Source organism: Siphateles boraxobius, unplaced genomic scaffold (assembly GCF_051911475.1).
Source record: "Siphateles boraxobius isolate OS27281-9 unplaced genomic scaffold, OSU_SipBor_1 6, whole genome shotgun sequence".
Classification (NCBI taxonomy): domain Eukaryota; kingdom Metazoa; phylum Chordata; class Actinopteri; order Cypriniformes; family Leuciscidae; genus Siphateles; species Siphateles boraxobius.
The window spans coordinates 29,205,522-29,228,858 of NW_027509186.1; the positions used below are offsets into that span (position 1 = coordinate 29,205,522).

General features: G+C 42.4%; 1 protein-coding gene across 6 annotated transcripts in view; it reads right to left on the reverse strand.

Moving 5' to 3' along the window:
- cadm1b (cell adhesion molecule 1b) overlaps window positions 1-23,337 on the reverse strand; it is a 199,272-nt gene that overhangs the window by 167,773 nt on the left and 8,162 nt on the right. Inside the window, exon 1 of one of the 6 annotated variants that reach the window (XM_077208718.1) lies at window positions 15,816-15,861. The exons of 4 other annotated variants lie outside the window; for them this stretch is intronic. The gene's annotated coding sequence lies outside the window, so the exon portion shown is untranslated. Of the gene's footprint in view, window positions 1-15,815; window positions 15,862-23,337 lie in introns of those variants that run through there. One more of the 6 variants, XM_077208719.1, reaches the window with a different exon arrangement.

Below are 23,337 nucleotides of genomic sequence, written 5' to 3' on the forward strand. Positions count from 1 at the left end.
AATGATACACATTTTTTATAACATGGCAGGTAACAGCAAAAACAAGTTCATAATAATTTTCCGATTTATAATGAATAATGTTAGCGATACAAATTTTTAGGACAAAAAATAACAACTATATATACATACACAACATTCAATATTCAATCAGAGGTTTGCAAGGTCTCTTATGATCACCAAGGCTACATTATATGGTAAAAAATACAATAAAAACCATAGCAACATTGCGAAATAATATTACATTTTGAAATAACTATTTTCTATAGTAATATACTTTCAAATGTCATTTATTAATGTGATGGTAAAGGTGAATTTTCAGCATCATTACACCAATCAGTGTCACATGATCCTAAATTGGAGCTAAATAAGCAGTTCTTATTATTATTAATTATAAGTATTTAAAATTAGAATGAATAAAAAGGTAATATTTTCATAATAGATTTTTTTACACTTTTTTAATATTATTACAAAATCTACGAAATGTTTAAAATTGTCTTATTGCATTCAAATATTCTGATTTCTTATTGATTTATGAAAATGTGAATAATATGCAGCAAAATAAGTATGGCATTGTACAAAAGTAAATTTCGTTTCCCGTCACTGATGTTCATATTTATATTTGAAATGTTCATATATTCCCAAATAATGTCTCTCAACATGACACAGCTTACCCAACACAATCTCGTGGAAATTCATAATTATTGGTGGCTAATTCAAATGAGTTTGTATGTTTTCATACGATCAACTTCCTCCCCAGTGGTGGTTAGGTTTAGACGTGGGTTTAGGAGAGAACTTTCCTGACTAATTGACCCTTCGCTAAGCCACGCCCGAAAAACCGCCACTGGCCAATCGTGTCTTAGCAACCGTAACTAGGCGCGGGAGGTCTGGCAAGCTTTCGAGCGAGGGAAACATGCCGAAGCATTGTGCGTATGGATTGTGCAAATCTGATACCCGGTATCCTAAAATTTTGGACGGGGGAGTGTAATTTTTTTTCTTCCCGAAAATCTAAAAGCCAAGGTGAGAAAGGATGTGCATGGATCAAGCAGTGTGGGAGACCCCATTCACAACTAAGTGTCGACAGGATTAACAAAAACACATATTGCTTGGAAGTTGGAAATAATTACGGTTCTTTGTTCATAATGCACATGTTTTAACGTAAAATAAGACGTTTAAAGACAAGAGGGAGGCTCACTGACATACTTTAAAACATATTTCAGCATTTTGTTAATCAACGGCCTAACGTTACACATGACTGAGTAACTTTAACCCAATCCGATCGCGGCTCTCCCGGTGTTAGTGTTATTCCACAAGATTTATGGATAAACTGTTTGATTTATAATTATTAGATTAGTTTCACATTTCACTTACCCTGCTGTGCATGAACATAGCTGTTCCTCGATTTGTGTGTTTCCCATTTGAATGGTCAGCGTACGAGGCGGTGGCTGCTGCCTGCGACTATAGGCTTTAGCTTCAATTTTTATTAAATTATTCTCTAATCGGTTGCATATTATGTCGTGGATATATCCCTCGAATGCACACTGCAGTCCCTTTGTCTTGCTCTCTCAGATATCTCACATGTTCGGCAAAAATTATCTCATTGGAAATGTCTGACACCAGTGCATACACACTGTAATAGATGTGCTAGACGCGAAAGCTTGACAGGCGTAGCAACAGTAACTAAGGAGGGCGGGGCTTAGCGAAGGGTCAATTGCTTTTAAAAATTTTACATTTCATACTAAATGGCCATCTCGTAAAATTGTTACGTTATCCTGTGGATTGGGTTGGCTTACCCCTATCAAATTTCTATGGCCCCGGTCCAGACATATTTGTTTAACTAACTGCAAAGTTCAGCAAACATTGGCACAACTTACCCCACCCCACCCTCCTCGGCAGATTCAAAGTCACTCTGAGGGTTCTAGGTGCGGCAGGCTTTTGTATACATTTTACATCATGTGAACTAACCAGCGGGACTGATAATGATTTAAAAGGCTCGGGAAGACAAGCCCCTCTAAAAGGGTTGTGACAGCCCGCCGGCAAGCGGCTCGGCTCTGACAGGATGTTTACATCATAGAGCAATACATCCTGATGTCACCTTCAAATAGGCTGTGCTTGACTGAAAGCCTGATAGCTCCCATAAATTCTGCCTCTAATTACATCTGCGAAAGAACACAAGCCCTCTCGCAAGCCTTTTCGGACAACTATTAAAAGAAACAATGAACGACGCCGTCACACCACTTTGCATATGGTGACAAGCTGATATGTCACTGTGATGGCTTAATGCACCATAATTAGACCACTGTAAAACTCTGATAGCACCCGAACGGCTACGAACGAAGCGATCAAAGGGACAGAGATGTTTCGCTGAGAGAGATTAAATTGATGTCAGTTAAGAGAGATAATGAAAAATGGAAGGTGACTGACTCGCACAAGACAAATAGCAGGAGACAAAAACAAACATACATTTTGTCTGCAGCTGATGTCCCCCTGTGTCTCTGGAAGCATCATGCATAATTATACTTAATCACTGAACAAGGAATACCTTGCACCACACAAATCCCACGCCACCTAAAACATGTCATTCATCATAATAATAGCTATACTAACTAACCAATTTAGGCCGATAAAGAATGAGGCAAAGGTCTGCCATGTGCATTAAACTTTAAGTGGAACTTTTAAGTGGAAGATCAAACAGATGACAATTACAGGAACCTTTTAAACAAATTAAATGTTATTACTGTAGTGAAAAAAATACCTTTTTTTCTCAACTCAAAACCCATAAATCAAAACTCTCTACAGTCGCATTGAAAATTTCCATTCAGGACAATTATAAAAAAAACTGGTGCACATCCCACACTGCCATCACCTTTAAAATGTATGGCTATTTTGACATGAAAGCAATTGCATATTTTCTATAGAGATAGCATACCTTTTTTATCAAAACACAGGATTTAGTATAGTGAACATAAAATAACAAGTAGCAATTAAGGGGCCAAACACACACACACACACACACAAAAAGCATAATAAGTAGATATGTAAGCTAAGGGTGTCACGATTTCGAAATTAATTCACAAACTCAAAAATCGAAATAAAAAATGGAATCGTCGATACTGCCCATGTCGCGCCCGTGATGGAAAGTTCGGATCGTTTTACTGACTCTATTGTTCAATCTCGTTCATCAAAATTAACTAGCCTAATCTTTTTTCTAGTCATTTCAGGGGCTTTAAATGTTATACTTTTAACAGGCAAATTCCCCGAACACATCCACCTACGCAATCTTGATCATATTTTGAATTAAGAAATCATTATAATGCAGTCAAAAATAATTTACAGGGAACATTAATAATTACTTGACCTTCCGAGTCTTTTGTTCATTTGTCGCGTGACAGAGGCAATGAACGACTCATCACGGCGCGGGGTAAAATAAACACGTGTTGAAAGGCTGTGATTCCTCTGACTTAGATTATATGCCCGAGCCCGACCCGGGCCGATATTTCCCGTCACTATCCTCGGGCCGGGCTCTTGATCTATAGACGTGCACTCCCAACGCAATAGAGTGCGGCGCAGGACTAGATTTGATGGCCGAGTGCGAGCGCGGGCGGTAATGCACTCACTCTGTGTGTGCGGGAGAGTAAAAAGATTTGCGGGACTCCCGCAAACTAGAAATATCTATGAATAAAACATGTAAAAACTAATACATTTTTTTCATCTGTTGCAAAAAAGCAACAAGAACAACTAAAACAAAATAGAAACGATTTACAGGCCAGAGTTTCTATTTATAACATGTTTGCAGCGTTGAGCGATTTAGCCAATCACAGACATATGTGTTGATTTCTTGAACACAATGACCAATCAGAAGCATTTAAGATATCCAAGCATTTAATGCAAGCATGGATGGGAGCATCAAGAGCAACTACAGCAGTGAGTAATTAAAGATATTTTTTAGATCATAAATATAATAACTAGTAATGATTTAATTGCTAATTACTTTTGATTTCATTATAAATTTTGACCAAAAGGGAGCACGGTTCAGAACTTTTTTGAGTGTCTTAAGGGCATGGTGCCGATGACCCATACAGAGTTTCGTAATGATATGCTAAAGTATTTATAAAATACAGGATTTTTGGACAAAATTCAAAATGGCTAATATTGGAAAATTGGATATCTTTCGACTCTGCACTGAATCAAAAGAGACCAGTTTTTGGGCAAACCGTTCAGAATTTATAAGCAAAAATAGCAACTTTTCCGATCTCCTCAACAGATTCCGAGCAAATTCAAAATGGTGGAAAAACTTTCATGATGGAAAATGCAATCGAATCAACTTGAGCTAATCAGAGGAAATAGGCATTTTGTTTAGCCATTATGGTTCAAAAGTTATACATGTAAATATGAGTGCAACTTTGGAAAGTTGGTGACAGAGGGATTGAGTTAAGATACTCCAAATTTGCTGTGGTTCCTGTCCTCTATGTGCCAAATTTCAGAACTTTCCCAAAAGCAGGGGCTGCAACAGACTCAAGAGAAGAAGAAGAAGAAGAAGAAGAAGAAGAAGAAGAAGAAGAAGATAATTGCCTTATTTCTGAACAGGTGGGAGCAAATAGCGGTCAGAAGGATTTTATGATGTTAATACTAGACTAAAGACATCTAAATATCAGATCTAAAATTCACCCAGTAAATTATCTATGTCAAATCTCTTGTCCGACCATGAATAAACAAATTTACTGTAGCTGTGACGGCCGACAAATCTCATCAAATAATTTAATTACCAGTTATTGGATAACCATGTGCGTTGAACTTTAATTATTTAACACTTCATGGACAGACGGTTGCAATTTTTGGTTTGCAGAAAAGATAGATGTTCTTCTTGCAAGATGTGATGAGCAAAGATAGATGAGGCGCTGTTGAGAACTACATGTTTAAAATAAATTAACAGCCAAATGTCGTAAGAAATTGTCAAGGAAAATGTCAAGGATTTGCTTCCTATCAAATCAAGCAATGATCATAAGAAACATATGAACAAAACTTTAAACTGATTCACAAAATTAATCAATAAATAAAATTAAAAAAAAACAAATTAAAAAAGAAAAGAAAAAAAAAACGTCTCAGGTTACGTATGTAACCCTGGTTCCCTGAGAGGGAACGAGACGCTGCGTTGAGACGCGGTGGGAACGCTCTGCGTGATTGCGTCCTGAAGCACGTGTATAATCAGTCCAATGGAAGAGCGAGACGTCATAGGCGGTGACGTCATAGACCAGGAAGCTATAAAGCACACCAGAAAACAGACCGCGACAGCTTCTGAAAAAGCCTGAAGCAAGTCGATCAGGGCATGCAGGAAGTATGGCAGGAGAACGCAGCGTCTCGTTCCCTCTCAGGGAACCAGGGTTACATACGTAACCTGAGACGTTCCCTTTCAAGGGAACTCGAGCTGCGTTGAGACGCGGTGGGAACCCCATACCCACTACGCCATAAGACAAATGCCCGTTCTGTGTGAAGTCCTTGCGCACACTAAAAGCAAGCAACCTAGCCCCGGGAGTGGAGAGGTGTAGGTCATAAAATCTGACAAATGTATGAGGTGAGGACCAGCCTGCCGCATTACAAATATCCTGAAGGGAAATACCCAAAATTAAAGCCTAGAGGCAGCCATACTCCTTGTAGAATGGGCCTGAACAGCCACAGGTGAACGCTGTCCGGCCGCTTCATAAGCAAGTGAGATAGCCTCAACTACCCACTTGCTCATTATCTGTTTAGATGCAGGGCAACCTATCTTAGGTTCCCCGAAGCAGACAAAAAAATGTTCTGATAAACGCCACTGAGCAGCTCTGTGGACCTAAGCATCCAAAGCCCGGAAAGGGCATAACAGATTTAAGATTTTCCTGATCTGGGGTATTAGAGGTGGAGGACAGAAGGCCTGGAGCACAAATGACCCGCACATTTAGTAGGGACCTAGAAATACAACCCGATCTGGGGTGAAGAAATACTACCACCAACCAGGTGCAAATCCAAGTACGTGCAGGCCTCAGCCTCATGTACCACGGAGAAGACGAAATTAAGGATCTCTCCTCAGAGATAGCCCAGCAAAGAAACATTCATTACAGAAATCAAGTACTGTACCAACAGGGCAGAAACGAGATTCAGAAGGCGTTCTCTGCACCAGGCAGAGAACAGCATATTAGTCTTCTCGTGGAGGGAGCTCTAGACTGGAGTATGGTCTCCACGACCTCGGTCGAGAAACCTGAATCTATGAGCTGGGCCCCCTCAGAGGCCGAGCCCACAGTATCCACAACTCCAGAGCTCCCAGGAGCAAAGATATAGGGAAAAGCGTATAGGTGTAGCGGTAACCACACCTATTACATTCAGTGTTGGGAGTAATTCGTTACAAAAGTAATGCATTACAGTAACATATTACTTTTTGCTGTAACGCAGTAGTGTAAGGCATTACTAATCAGTTTTCAGTAATATTTTACTCGGTACATGTTCAGTAAGGCTTGCGTTACAACAAACTTTTAGTTTTAATTGTAAAACAAACAAAAAAAAAAACAAAAAAAAAACAGGAAGACCTGGAGACATTAACGAATGAAAAATGCAAGTACGCTAAATTAACTGTTCGTGGTCAGTCAATAGCCGCGTGTGGTGTCCAAGTCTGTAAATAAAGACTAAATGGCAGCGTCTGATATATTTTTTATAGCGATTTATTTTTTGAAGGAGTGCCGTGAGGTATGATTTCGGCCTCTGTGCTAGCGCTGGCCAGTGGAAAAGCAGCTAATGGTGAAGATGGCATGAAGAAGACTATACATTCGCGAGATGGACGTATGAGCATTAGGCTATTCGTTCCGTGTTTTCTTTCTAAACAGTTAGGCTATGTTTATTTGGTATTTTTCATGTTTTCATCACGCAATCATGTTTTTGATGCGGTGGTGACGCGTTCATGTAAGGGCGGCGGCGCTGCCGATAAAGCACCTAAAAGCTGTCACAAAGAACCGGCAAAAGCAATGATTATGAATATGTCAAATATAGCAAGGAGACATTTTAATTGTTTATTAATAAGGTCAAGATGAAGTTGACGATGCTGACTCGCGATCTTCGCAGTAGTGAATGCACCAGAGAGAAATGCACATTTCATTTCATAAGCAGAGAGAAGTCTGTTTTCTTTCGTTTTGAATTGTTCTGTTTACAAGTAGACATATCAATATAGATATATTTTTTCAGTTCCGTGAATAGGCTACCTTATAAGCTGAGTTTCGGTTCATTTATGAGACGCGCTCCAGTTCACGCGCTTAAATCCAGGCAATTGGTTGATGAAACATTGATTAAAATTAAGATACGATTAATACAAAACGAAATCCACTTTAAAGAAAGGCTTTGTGTGTGTAAGGTCTCTGTGAAAGTTTTAAAGCAGTCTTTTAGTGCCGCTTCAGAGCGGTCGCGTCCGTAACGGAGAACTGTCACGTCTGTAACATTGTTTTTTCCTCATAAATGCGAAAACGAAAAATAAAATAAAATTAATATTTTATGTTCTGTGGAGAGCCAACCCTTCTTCATTGTCCCCCCTCTTGATTGTCTATTTCCATAATATTAAATATAAAACGCATGTGTAGACTGATATTTTTCTAATGTCTGGACTCCTTTCAGGGAGGAGCCTATGGATAAACAGACATTTCAATATTTTGGTATTAATGCATTTTCTGAGAATTTATATTTCAAGTTTTGACTGCAAATGTCATGTCCATAAAGCTGGAATTCCCAAATTTTAAATAATTTATCATCAACTAGTTTTGTGGTGTAGGCCTACGTATTTTATAATGTTATGTTAACTTCAAATAATACTAATAGTAATTTAAAGATGTGGTAGCATATTGGATCTGGACGGTATGGATAACGCTGGGAGTTGGAAGGGGTGTGTCGCGATTCTGCAGGTTCGTGGATCTGAGTGTCGCGATTTCGGTTTCATATCGGATATCGTTACAGCCCTAGTCATTTTAGAATGTTAAGTTCTACTCCTGTATAGTTATTTTGGTGAAAGTAACTCAAAAGTAATACAGGAGTAATGTAACGCATTACAATTCTGAGACAGTAATATTGTAAGGTAATGAATTACTTTTAAATAACAGTAACAAGTAATATATAATGTATTACAGTTTGGAAGTAACTTGCACAACACTGATTACATTACATCCAGTCCAAGCGGAGCTGGATGCGTGAGGGAGAACCACAAGGGCAATGCATTGTACAAGCGATGCGAAAGGTCGACTTGTAGTTTGACCGAAGTTCTCCCTAAGAAGCTCCACCACCTCGGGGTGAAGTCTCCATTCCCCGGGCCACAGCCCCTGCCTCAACAGGATATCTGCTCTGATATACGAGACCATCAGTGTGTTGTCCGGACCCTTCGCCGACAAACCACCCATGATTGCCCCCGACTTGTGAGGGAAACATCCGTCGATAGCATTATGCGTTGACAAGAAGCCCCCAACACTGGGCCTGGGCGAGGAACCAAGGTTCTTCCACATGACCGAGGCACGAAGGCATAGCCGCGTGACCTTGATCATGCGAAAACGGATTTCCCCTCGGAGAAAACCCCTTGGTCCCGAGCCAACACTGCAGGGGTCTCATGTACAGAAGGCCAAAAGTATCTACGTTGGACGCAACTGCCATGAGCCCCAACAGTCTCAGAGACTGTTTGCAGTGAGTGACTGACCTAGTTTTACATTCTTTACGGCTGTGAGAATCGCAGAAATACGTGCAGGAGACAGTCGTGCTTGCATTGTTGTCGAATCCCATAATACACCTAGAAAGTGGTCCTCTGAGCTGGGAGGAGTACACTCTTTTTGGTGTTGAGCCGCAACCCCAACGTCCTTATGTGGGACAGAACGACATCTCGATGTTGAACTGCCAAAAGCTCGGACTGAGCTAAAATCAACCAATCGTCGATATAATTTAATACGCGAATGCCCTGGAATCTCAGAGGAGCCAGAGCTGCATCCACGCATATTGTAAAAGGTGTGGGGTGATAACCTAGGCCGAATGGAAGAACCCGATACTGGTATGCTTCGCCCCTGAAAGCAAACCTCAGGAACCTCCTGTGATGAGGATGGATGGATAAGTAAGCGTCCTTTATGTCTATTGTGACAAACCAGTCCTCGGACTGAATCTGTGACACAATCATATTTAGCGTAAGCATACTTTGAACTTAAGATTCTGAAACCTGCTGTTTAATTGACGCAGGTCTAGAGTAGGACGCAACCCCTCATCCTCTTTCGGAACAATGAAGTAATGGCAGTAAAACCCTGACTGTCTGCCGGGAGGAGGAACCCCTTCTACAGCTCCTTTTGCAGAAGTGTCAGTAATTCCTGCTTCATAACCAAAGCCTGCTCGGGGTCCACCACAGTGGGGAGGACCCCTAGAAATCTGGGCGGACAAGAACCGAATTCTGAACCCTTTTTTATAGTGTGCAGGACCCACCGAGAAATATGTGGCAGTAGTTTCCACGCTGCCAGAAATTCTACTAGGGGAACCAGTCTCTCAAGACTGCCCTCTGGATTTGGTTGAACAGTCACTACGGTGCCCTGAAGCGGCGAACCGGCAGGGAACAACCGAACTGACCGTTCTACGACCCTCCTCGGAGGATCGTATGGGGACGCTGACACCTCGGTGCCCTGAACGGCGAACCGGCAGGGAACAACCGAACTGGCAGCGCTGCGACCCTCCTCAGAGAGTCGCACCCCAGAGGGCGCCGAGGAGAAACGATTTCTCAAAACCGTCCCTGCCCCGGAGGAGCCCTCAGAAGCTTTATTAGAGATGACGACAGTCCTCAGATCATGCTTCCCTTTAAATAACTTAATTCCAACGACCCTCCTCGGAGGATCATTGGAAAAAGCAGGCACCTCGGCACCCTGAAACGGCGAACCGGCAGGGAAACCGAACTGACTGCTCTACGACCCCCCTCGGAGGATCGTTCGGTGTCCTGAACGGCGAACCGGCAGGAAAACCGAACTGGCAGCGCTGCGACCCTCCTCAGAGAGTCGCACCCCAGAGGGCGCCGAGGAGAAACGATTTTCTCAAAACCATCCCTACCCCGGAGGGGACCACCCTTTAGAAGCCTGATAGCCTCGGCGTCAGGGCTTCCTATTGTCCAAGCTTTTTTAGAGATAAAATAGTCCTCAGATCTTGCATATCTCTAACTGGCTAGACTGCTACCGCCACCCAAGTCCCCTTCGATTGTGGAGGAGCCCAAATGGCGATGCTCGTTCTTGCACTCTGTGCTGCGAGGAGCTTAGTAGACTGAGACTGCTCCGCCCAGCAGTCTCAGGAACATTAGATTGGTGAGGAAGAAACCTCTGGAACGCCGCTGAACGGTTTATTCTTAGTTTTTTTGAAAGCGGAGCGTCCAGAAGAACAGATATAATTTTATCTTATTTTTCTTTATTTTTAAATCAGAAAAACGTATATATATATATATATATATATATAAATATATCACTCCGTGGCCACCAGCAGGAAAACAACCGAACTGGCCGTGCTGCGTCGGGGTTAAAAATGATGACGCCGATTCGGGAGAGAGAAAGCTAGCAAGCGTCTCTTTAACCCGAGGCACTGTCATACCATGATACTTAATACCCATAGCATTACTATAGTTAGACGTTGGGCATTAAACACATAAAATAGAAACCGACTTATTCCACGATCTCGACACCTCAGTGTGGTGTGGAGATAGGGAAAAAACGGCAGTCCCCGACGAGGAGGCTGAGATACAGAGTTTTTCTGTTTTTAGATTTATTTCATCTAATAAACTCTTTTTATTTTCACTCTCATAATGTTCAGCTGGCCAGAAAATATTTAACTAGCAACAGCACTAGATAAACCTCCTTTTAAAGCTCCTCTTTATTCAACAGAGTTATGAGCTGACTTATTTATTCATTTATTGAAAACTCAAACATCTGCCCTTTTTTTTATTTGTTTTGTTCTCTTTTTCTAAACAAAACACTAACGATACCAATTCCTCGGAACTGGAAATCGCCAGCACTGGATCTGCCAGGTGAAAGCTGAGATAGGGCGGGGCCCATCCCAACCCCCGCTGTCAGATCCGTTTGCGAACCCCAAAATGCGAGTCGCCGCCGTGCATCGGCAACAGCGGGACCCGCGCGGGGAGCACGAACCGAACCGTCCTCCTCGAAGAACGCCCGGCGGGAGCGGAGCGTCCTCACGGACAGCTTCTCGCAATGCTCACAGTCAGCCCCCTCGAGAACTGACTGTGGCATGCTCCACTCCCAAATAGTAACAAAAAGCTGATGTGTGTGTCCCCACCCGTGATATAACGTGGGCAGGGAACAACACAAAAGCTGCTTGCTCTCTTTTGCCATAATATATATATATTGCAACTTGACAGACAACAATAAATATGACAAGGACAGAATACACAGATCGCTTGCTGAAGGCAACAGAAGCTGTCGCGGTCTGTTTTCTGGTGTGCTTTATAGCTTCCTGGTCTATGACGTCACCGCCTATGACGTCTCGCTCTTCCATTGGACTGATTATACACGTGCTTCACGACGAAATCACGCAGAGTGTTCCCACCGCGTCTCAACGCAGCTCGAGTTCCCTTGAAAGGGAAGCATACTTCCAGTACTTTCAATGTCCTAATTCATCTTCTACCTTCCCCTTTTGGGTAACTTTTCTTCTGCCTGTGCCACACAACTGATAAAATGTGAGGTTCTGAATGAGTTTTTTTTTTTTTTACAAATAATCCAACTTCCATGGCAGCAAACCAATTACTGAGGCTGAGATAACCTCTTCCCTGTCAGGAGGAATTAACCATTGTTTCACAAAGGCCAGTCAGCGCTCTTGAGCATCTGTGTCACACTTGTTGTCCATGTAACGTTATTGTGGCATGAATCATTCGCATTTCTCAATGCAACACACTTAGTTATTACTTATTTTGAATGAAATACCAAATGGATAAATGTTGTCCCTCACTTACAGAGAGTACTTCATACTTTCTCACAATGTCGCACTTTAATGTACTTGACTGTACTTATTCATCTCAAGCATCATCCTCAGGAGGTTTATATGTTGAATCTCTATTCTAATACAGACCTGTATGCCTTGAGCAAATATTTATAAATCATTAAACATCAACAATTCATAATGTACCACTTAATTAAAATGAATTGTTTAAAAAAATACTTCTACAAGCATCTGTGCTTCATATGTAAGGAATAATTGATGATGGACCTTTGAATAATTGAAAATGTACTGCTCACTCAAAATGGTAATGCATAACTGACCAGAGATAATTATTCCACTAATGCCACATTACCCAAAAAATACATATTTATATTTTAGGAATTTTCAGGTTTGTAGTTGCATATTCCATTAATTAAGTATCTTGCTCAGAAACAGCCCCAGACGATACTTTTGCCCAGGTGCTGAAATTCCCATGCTTTATTAAAATAAATTTTAATTAATTAATAATCAATACTATAAAACCCTATCCCCGAAAGCTACCCATCATAGAAAACTTTCTGCATTTTTTTTCTCGATAAAACATTGTTTAGTATGTTTTTTAAAGCCATTTTAATCACAAGGACTCAGGAAATTTCCTCATAAACCAAGTTTTTGTTGTAATACCAGTGTAATACCCATGTCATTATACAAATTTGTGTACTCATAAATCATATAAACACAAACGCACACACGATCTTTGTTGGAACTCTGCATAAGCGTAATAATTTTTATACTACAAACTGTGTGTATTATATCCAATTACACTAACACTACCTATCACAGAAAACTTTCTGTATTTTCACATTTTCAAAAAACATCACTTAGGCCGTGTGTCCACCAAAGCGTTTTTAGCCAGCTGAAAACGCTAGACGCTCTGCTGAAAACACATAGCTGTGGGCGCTTGAGAGCGTTTTGGCAGCGCAACGTTTTTTCAGTTGAGATGATTCGTTGCTATGATACAGAATATCCGCAGCACAGTTTACTTGTAACTGATTTCGCAGATAATTTATTTCATACTGAAAATTTATTTTTCATCCATTTTGTTCGGTTAGCTCTGCTGGTTTATGTCGTTGTACAGAAATAATGTTGTGACAGTTGGTCGGTGTGGTATTTGTCCCACCCCTCCTCCACTGTGATTGGACGGCTTGGTAAAAAGTGACAGTGATGAGCGCTGCGTTTTACCCAAAATTTAACATTTTTCAACTCTCGGCGACCAGTAAAAAACGCCGAGCGCTCAGCGCTAAATACATGCTCAGCGCCTCGTTGTGCTCATGGCGTTCTAAAAACGCAGCGCTTCCATTGAAAACAATTGGAAATATACACCAGCTGCGTGAAAAAACGCTTTGGTGGACACAAGGTCTTAGTATTATTTATAAGTTGTTTTCCTCATGGGGGACCAAAAAGTGTCCCCACAGGGACAAGGATTTCAGATATTGCAGGGGACATTTTGTCCCTATAATGTAGGGATTATCAGGCCACACACACAAACACACACTCACACACACACACACACACACACACACACACACACTCACACTCACACTCACACTCACACTCACACTCACACACACACACACACACACACACACACACACACACACACACACACACACACACACACACACAAACACACACACACACACAATACCAATATACAGTATATAAAAACCTATGCTCCATAAATGTGCAACACAGAAAACCTTCTTTCACAGCGCTTTTTCCCTCAATCCTACCAAGTGGTTTCAGTATCTTAGATGTTCTTACGGTTGCACTTTCCCAGATTGAGATATTGAGTTTTTCCTGGTGTCTGTTAAAACCATTTTCCAGCACAAGTGCCAAGAGTCCATATCAGCAGTGGATCTACTTTGGCTCTGGCTTGTCACATTCTCTCTACCTTCTCCTTTAGTTCCTGATATTTCTCAAGCTTGTCATACGGTTACCGCATCTATTTCTATAGCTCCATATTCAACGAAAATCAAGCTAAGCTACAAGTTAGGCTACTATAAAAATGTTGCAAAAAACAAAACATACTATGCTGAAAACCAAGCTACAAATTAACTCAAACTGTGCTGTTGCTGAAAGCCTCCTTCACTGTATAACATCCCTGTCCTTGTATTACACAAATATATCACACAAATCAATGGGCTTGTTAAGAAAAAATTAAATGCTGCTATTGTGTGGAGTGATCAAAGCTCCAGATGAGAAAATAACTTGTCAGCTGATGTGTAGAGGAGAGAGATCACATTCCTGTTGTTGTATAGAAGTAACACAACAAAAAGAGATTTTGAGCCAAAGCACGATGGCTCAGATCCTGATGTTTATCTTTTTAATCCAATCTGAGTCTCTGAAACCATCACAGAAATCAAAAGGAGAAAATGAAGGGAACCCTGATTTATTTAAGTGACAGCATCAAATTTTTTTGTTATTATTATCAACATCAAATGAGGGATAGGCTTCACCTCTGTTGTCTACAACAATGGTCATTAACTAATGAGTTTTTAAGTCTATTCTGAAGGTATCTGGGAAAAACACAATAAAAATAATGCTTTTGTTGACATCAAACTGTGCTTTTATTAAAAATAAAAAAAAATAAAAAAGGAATGTCAAAAAGGAATGACGAAATGTCACGGTAATCATCATTTATGGAGGTAATTTAACGATCATTTTAATTAATTTCATTGAATGGCTTGAGAGCATTTATGTATAATAAAACTATTTTACTGCACTGAATCACTTGTAAAAATCCGTGTTATGGAGTGAAACCATCTGAGAAGCATTGATCGACAACACCTTCCAGTGCTTATTATCCGAGCGGTTCTCTTGCATTAACCCGTCTCTGTGAAAAGAGCTGGAATATTGTTCAGAGACCTTCACGGAGACATGCTACATCATGTTAACATCCGTTTAAATGGATGAAACAGGCTCTCACCTCATATACGAGCTTTAATAACTACCGCAAGCGTGAGGTTTTAGCTTTGCTCTTAATGCTTTGAGGTGACATTAATAACTTGTCGTGCCTAACAAACGGCTGTGCAACAGGAAAACCTGAGGGAAGGAAAGAAAAAAAACTCCCATCATGCTATTCTGAGGACATATATGGTGATTCAATCTGAGAGATTTGATGCTGTGCCTTTCCTCAATCAACCACAAAGGGTGCTTCATTACACGGACACATTTCTCCCACTGGACCAGCGATCAATAGATGGCTGATTCGGCTGAATTAATATGATAGCTAGGGGTGCATTGTCCTGATTCAACAGTGACAAATGATAAATTAAAGTCCTATTGTACAATAGTAATTAAGATAGTGTGTCACAACAGGATAAAGAAAGCGCAGAGCTTTTTGAGCAAAGTTAAACCTTTTAAAACCTTTGTTTTTATGCACCACTGAGGAATCTTGGCAAGAACTGTGCAATTAATTTTAGAAGCTCAGGTTTGTAAAACAAAGACTCAAATGTTGATACATGTCTATACAAAGTTTTAATGTTTAGTTTAATTTTGCACTTTCTCATCAACCCAAATGTTATTTTAGCCAAACAAAATTGGATGTCTTTAAGTTGTCAGAGTAAAACTGACAAAAAAATGTATCTATAACATGATATAAATATTGGCCAAGTTCACACAGAAGCAGGATATACATAATATGGTTACGTTCGCACTCAGTTATTTACAGGAGTGACAAACACATTATATAACCGAACTCACACCTGTAAACTTTCAGGGCTCACATCTGCATTCTCGGAAAACCCGCGCTGTGAGAATGGAACCAGACTGGACAGTATGAGCAACGCGTGTGTTGCGTTTTTTGTGTGATAACTTACAGCAATGGAGATGTGTGTCATCTGAAGGCTTTAGCTCACTGCTCCTGAGTCCTGTCAGATATAAACCCAGAAATAGCTGCTGTCGGTTAATGGAGAGTTGATTGATGAACTCGATTGGACTTTTGTTATGTCAAACTTTTCAGTTTTATGGACGTTGCCATATTTGATGTTACTTTGGTCACTGTCACTATGGTTAAAGTTAAGAGAATACAGGCTTGACTCCCATTGTACGTTCATACAGACAGTTTGAGATGCTACTGTAAGTTGCTGTGTGAACGGGACATTTGATACTCACACCTGTAAGTAAATTAGGGATGCATGATATACCGTCCACCATATGAGTATCGACCAATATAAGTTAATTTTAATGTTATCATAATAAGAAAATTTGGCTGATATATTAAAGCCGAGAAATAATGGATTATTTCCTTCAGCTGAGACCCTTCAGAGGTGCAATGTTCACCATGATGGTTTTGAATTGCTTGTACTATGATTAGAATCACTTCAAAAATGGAAAATACAGTTCAGTGCAACATGTACAGCACAATTCTGTCATAAAGGCAACATAAAATTATAATGAGAACATTATAATTGTGTGCTTTGGACATGGCCTTTAATGGTGAGACTTGTAATCAGGCTCTCAAAATTTGGAATAATATCTATTGGCCAATATACCGGTTATCGGCTTTCAAATATAAAGAACGTCCTGGTTGCGTATGCAACCCACCGTTCCCTGAAGGAGGGAACAGAGGACGTAGTCGACGGTCGACTGAATGGGGATCTCGCTAGAGAGCCTATCCTCTTCGAGTACTATTGAACGAGCCAATGTAATTGGCGTGCGTGATTCGCATCACACACTCCGCCCCCGCGGCGCGGGTATAAATACGGAAGTGGATGCACGCACTAGTTGCTTTTCGCTGAGGAGCCGAGGGTAACCCGGGGTCAGCGGTGGTCCAGCGGTAGTGGCAAGGGGACTGCGTCCTCCGTTCCCTCCTTCAGGGAACGGTGGGTTGCATACGCAACCAGGACATTCCCTTTCAGTCGATAACGTCAGACGTAGTCGACGGTCGACTGAATGGGGATAACTTTTGAAAACGGTGAAACTGGCTTCATGAGAAGGGAGCCCACGGGAAGCAGCGGTTCAACTAGGTGTCGTCCAGCCCCCAACTCTAGAATCTGTTTAGCAAAGCATATCGTCAACGCCCAGGCGGAGCACTTTACACTCATCATAGAGGAGCTCAACACCTAAGTGGACATTTTGCATCTCGGATTTTTACCGAAATGAAGGCAAGCACTAATTGCAACTTTGCATTGAAACAGCCTTCCCTCTCTGCTGAGTTCCAACAGATATTTGTAGAGCTGGTCTTAGGTCTATGGCTTGCATTCTGTACACGTCCAAGTGAACGGACAGAGAAGCCAGGGCTGGATCTGCCTCCTCCAGGGCAGTGCTTGCAGGCTCACCACCTGCTCCTATTACGGGAGAAGTAGGAACCTTGGGCACAATCCGAGCCGGGGTCTCAGCTTGTGAGAGTTAGCCGGCCCAGACTCCAGGCACAATACGTTGACCGAAAGCGAGCAAGTCCCTACCCTCTAGAAGAGACCACGCGAGCAGGAGAACTGATATAACAGAATTTTTAACTCACTGCCTGCAGTGGCTCAGGGGCGGTCTCTGCAGTGCAGTCTCACCAGGGACAAGGCCCAAGAGGATAAAGAGGGACGCAAGGATTTACAAGACCTTGCTCCTCAGGAACCTGACGATCAGAACGTGCTTCTGCACACTTCTGCAACACGATGAGCGTCGTTTAAACACCGAGGCAACATCATTTTGAGGGTGAAGGAAAACAGCCTACTCCAACCCATTTTGCAGGAAAGAGAGCACTGAAGTGATCGAAAGCTTTCAGGATCTCCTCTGGAGAGAAGACTCACTCAACGACTAGGTTCCACTTCTAAAGGCGTAAGCACGCTACCCATTTCTAGGGGGTGCTCGCAGAAGTGATGGTAACTATCACATGTCCCTGTGATAGCCACCTGAACCTCCGCGTTCAGATGTAAGACCGCCCGGAATCTCCGGGGGAAGAACGCGGGTGCCATCGTGCCCCGTCCCTGAAAGAGTTTTCAGGGGAAGTCAGGAAGGCTGTCGATGGGAACCAGGTCTAGTTGGGCCAATAAGGGGCAACTATGAAGACCTGTTCCTCTCTTGACTTGCCACGTAGGTGCAAGCGACGGGCACAAAAAGACAGGAGCATTGCTCAACACAACATGTGAAGATCACTGGGCTTCAGGAGCATTTTCTGCTCAGCACTTGAGTGTGATAAGTTCACTGAGCTTCAGGAGCATTCCTGCTCAACACCTGAGTGTGATAAACTCACTGAGCTTCAGGAGCATTTCTGCTCAACACTTGAGTGCGAAGAACTTCACTGAGCACCAGGAGCATTTCTGCTCAGCACTGCATGTGATGAATTCACTGAGCTACAGGAGCATTTCTGCTCAACACCTGAGTGCGATGAACTTCACTGAGTTTCAGGAGCATTTCTGCTCAACATGTAGTGTGATGAATTCACTGACTTGAGCAGGCGCAAGGCGACCATGAGTCGCAGTCGCTTTTAGAAGGCTCACTGGGGTTAAACGCATTTCTGCGGGCCCCTGGGGCAGCTGAGAGCCCGTGTTTGTCCAAGGGTAGTCCATTCGGTTTGTACAAACACTGGCAGGAAGACGAAACCGGAGGGGCAACTGAGCGGCCCCGGAATGGTCATGACCCAGCTGGACCCAGGGGATGGAGTCTCCACTTGCCCTGGCTATAACTGTCGTGAGGCTCGATGGCGGCACGATTGAGTAGAGCGGGAAGAGTGGAACAAAGCGTCCTCAGAAGCTTCTGACTCCAAGGAGGAGGTGACGGGTGAGTTGTGACATGCAAGGGAAGCTTGCGCAACGGTCGCAATGTCTAACAACTCGAGGCACGAATGCCCGTGTAGTCGAGGGTCGCCCAGGCCCCCGTTAAAACACGCCCTTTGTACATGGCCCCTCTCTGTTGAAGAGGGTTTGGCAGCAGACCGGGATGAACTATAGTCACACAGGGTGAGCTGCTCTGCCACGGTCGACTTGGGACTCGATCATGAAGCTAGCGCTGAAACGGTCACATATGGAGGAAGCCAATGGCTACAACTACCATATACCCCAGGAGCCTCTGAAAGTTCTATCAGTGGGACCCTTTCTCACTTCAAACACCAGCTGAACACATTCTCATTGGAGGGACGTGTTAGACCGAGTCCATCTCCAAAACTGAAAAAGAGATACTCAGCCCGTGGGCGAGATTACTCTCTTCCAGTTGACCTGAAGACCCAACGGGCTCTGGAGCACTCGAAGGGAAGGACACTGTACTGATACTCCACCCTTACACGCAACTCACAGGATGGCCTGCGGTGCGGAAGGTAGAGATCTGTTTTTAAGCACATGTCTTTCAGGTTGGAGCTGCAGACCAATCTTGGGCCAAGATGGTCACGACCCACCACCTAGTAGCACGAAGAACGAGTTTACAACTGGCCTTCGTACCGGCTGGAGGAGCGGTTATATCAAATCCTTCGGCGGCAGGATAAGATAAGCACGCACAAGTCAGGAGCACTGCTCAACACTCGGTGTGATGAATATCACTGAATTTTCAGGAGCACGTCTGCTCAACACCTAATGTGATGATTATCACTGACTTGAGCGGGGCAGCCGAGCCTGAGGTGGGGCAGCAAAGTAGAGAGAGTGGTGTTAGTGTGCTGTGCAACACTTACCTGTCTCCACTAGCGGCAGGGGGTGCGTGAGAAGGCGGATGACCGGGTCCTCGAACGCACCAAGCTGCCTGCTGGCGACCAAGGGGGAGCTGAGAGGTGTAAGGCTATACAGGGTCACACCCGCCAGACTGGCCCTCTTGGGACCCAGGAACAGATGAAATTGCTCTCTTTTTGAAGTATGGGTACCGCTTGCTCCGCTTTTTTTTTTTTTTTTTTTTTTTTTTTTTTAGGGAGCCAGCGGCGGAACAGACACACACACAAACAAAGGGTCCACCCGGCCCTCACACGGGGGGAGGGAGTGATCGTGCCACTCCAAGAGCATCTCATTAATTCCTGAGCGGGCTGGGCGTCTCTACTGCGGCCGGCTCCATGCTGAGGCCTGGGTGGAGGCTGCTGCGGAGGGCCAGCAGGAGCGGCGGCCGGGGAACGCCCACGGCGACGAGCAGGCGGAGGAGCTGCCACCGGCGGCGGGTGGAGGCAGCAGCTGGCCACCGGGGCAGGATGTGCCGGATGACCTCCGTCTGCGCTTGAGCGGCAGAGAACTGTTGGATGCAGTTCTCCACCGCGTCGCCGACCAGCCCAACCTGGGAAATTGGGGAGACCAGGAACCGAACCTTGTCCGCATCCGCCATACCAACCAGGCTGAGCCAACGAAGGTGCTACTGGACCACCAAGGTGGACATCGCCAGACTGATCACGCACGCTACGACACTCATGCCCCGGAGGGTGAGGTCGGATGCAGTGCGGTGCTCACCTATGAGCGCACGGTCTGGATTACCCTCGTGCATGCCATGGGTGCCCTAGCCTGCAGCAACGCCATGGCACGCAAGAGGAAGCGGCTTGCCCACAGGCTTTGTAAGCTCTGCCCGTCGGAAAGGACGAAAACTCACAGGCCTTAGGGGGACATCCAACACTATCCTCCAGTCACCCATCCCACACAGCACCCGAGGGTAGGGCATTGTAATGGGGACTCGCTCTCCGCGAACGAAGGCGAGTCTCGCCCTCAACACTGCGACAGTCATTTTCCCACAGTGAAAACATGAGCTGTCCACAAAAGCTGTCTCAGCGTGCTGTAAGCCCAAACACGTGACACAACAGTTGTGACCATCAGAGAGAGACAGGAAACGACCGCACCCAGAAACGCACGGGCGGAATGACATCTTGAAAAAGACGCAAACGCACCCGTGTTGCTCTTTCAGAAAATAGGACCGTCACCAGTGCCGGAGCACACAGGGGAATGACCGCGGCAACACTGAACAGAGAACTGAAACAGTGAAAACAGTGAGAACAGTGAGAACTGAAAACAGTAGACGTTATCGACTGAAAGGGAACTATCGGTATCCACCAATATGTTCATATCTCTAAAGTAGATGTGGGTAAAAAGTAAAAAAGTAAAAAGTAAAAGCAAAAACTGACAGTGAGTATTATTGTGTATATTGAGTATATTTACAATTAAAAAACTATGACAAAAAAGACATAAGGCTGTGATATTAGAGGTACTGCACTAATAAAAAACCAAATTTAGCAAATAGATCTAATTCATGTGCATTCATACTCTTGATTCTTCATAGTAAAATGGCAGTGATGCACAAAGGAAAGAGGTAAACCAGAAAATTTGTGAAAGGTCTCTTTAGGGGCTTCGTTCATGAGAAACTTAATGTTGCCTTAGCAAAAAACTAAAGTAAATGTAAGTAGAAGCACTACAATTATTAAATAAATCAACTAAAACTAAAGTAAAAGTTAAACTGAAATAAAAATATTTTAATAATATTTTTTTAAAAGAACAAAAGCACAAACAATTAAAAAGTAAACTAAAAGTAAACATGTAATAACAATAATAATAATGATAATAATTTAATAAAAAATAAAAGCAATTGAAAATATTAATCAAATTAAATTTTTAACATATCAAAATATTTTTTATATTATTAAAAAAAAGTCTATAGTATATAAATAATACTCAAATAACACTGCTAGCAATAACAAACAGAATTGCAAAAATAATTCTTGCTGCAAATAGACCGCATATAGCCCGGCCCTCTAACTCACACCATTGGTTGAGCCACTGTTGCTGTCTCAGGATACTTAAACAAAGCAAGCAATATTCAGAAAGCACTAGAGCCACAGTGTTGGAATTTATCAGGAGGGGGTTAACGTACAAATGGCTCACTTGTAGTTGTCTGTGTATTAAACTGGAATATTTCGATTTTACCACCAAAAAAAAATGCCAAGCATCATCTTTAACAGTGCAAATCAATGCCGCTCATTCTATAGCAATGATCCCAAATAAAGCACTAGCGGATGTAAGCATGACTGTGCAGACAGATGTTGCTATCCCAGAACCTCGTTTTGCTCGAGGTGATGAGATCAACCACTGTGAGTATCCAGCGTCCTGACATTCTTAAGTATTTAGCAGCTCAATTGAATAGCACCTCCCCTCTGAGCCGCCATCTGCACGTTCTATTGATTGGTCACTCTCTCTTACCCAGACAGCTGGAGTCCCACTCTACGTCTCATCTGATCGATGGTGAAGCGATCAGCAGTTGAGACTGCGTTGGCGATGTCACTGTGGTTTCTAACTAGCTTGCAGCTCGCCGGTTTAAATATTAAAAACACTGGAACTGCAATCAATTTTTGGAGGAAGACAAATAGAGGAAGAGAAGCCGTATCCTCTATCGTTCATGAGACCAACACAAAAACAGGGACTGAATAAATGCAGGTATCTCTGGAGATGATGCTGAGACCTTATAGGTTCCATCAGCCGCTCTGTTTGTAAGTGGGTCACATCTTGTTGAGTTTTGGGGGCATGTCACCATTCATATGTTTCTGAACATTTTTCATGACAACTCTCTTAGCATGGTGAGACGAAGTAGGTCATCATAACAACACACGTATAAAAATATATTTCACGAGTCTAATGCAAGCACACAAGCTGTAAACAGATTCTAAACACCCATCGGTGCATTATAGCAAGAAATTTGCTAAGTGTAGCCTAAATTGTTTTTATGGGTTTTTAGGAACAAGGAGTGCATGGGTTGGAGAGCAAATGATTTGTACTCAGTTATTATTTGAGGATAACATGAATCGCAACCTATTTTGTTTCCATAATGTGATATATTTCCAAACAAGATATTTAATGACAAAACCAAAAGTGCTTTTATCTATCATAGATTGTTAGGATAATAAACAGTGATTTATGCAATATTTTTTCTAAATCAATTCATTTAATTGATCAACTATAGGACAGGAACAGAGTAGATTTGTATTTAACTTAATTTATTATTAATTATATTTTAAACATATTACACAATAGTGGTGAAACGATGCATAGAATACTGTATATACTGTATATATAAAGTACAATAAATTATTTTAATAACACAATTTGTATTATTTATTAATAATTTAATAAGTATTCTTTTTTAGGTATATTAATAATTGTAATACATAAATAGAAATATTATATTAATTATATTATAGAAATATTATATTATATCCGTGCATCTATTCCAGTTACTAAAAACTTTACTTATCTGGGGATAGATATCTCTTCCTCAATACAGACAATTATTTAAAAAAAAATTTGTAAAACACTTTAAAAAGTTGTAGCGGATCTGGACAGGCGGTCTAACCTGCCAAATTCGCTTCGTGGCAGGGTAGCCATAATCAAAATGAATATTCTGCCCAGAGTCAATTTCGTCAGCTTGATGCTCCCCTTCCCCCGCCCCCTAATTATTGGCACAAAT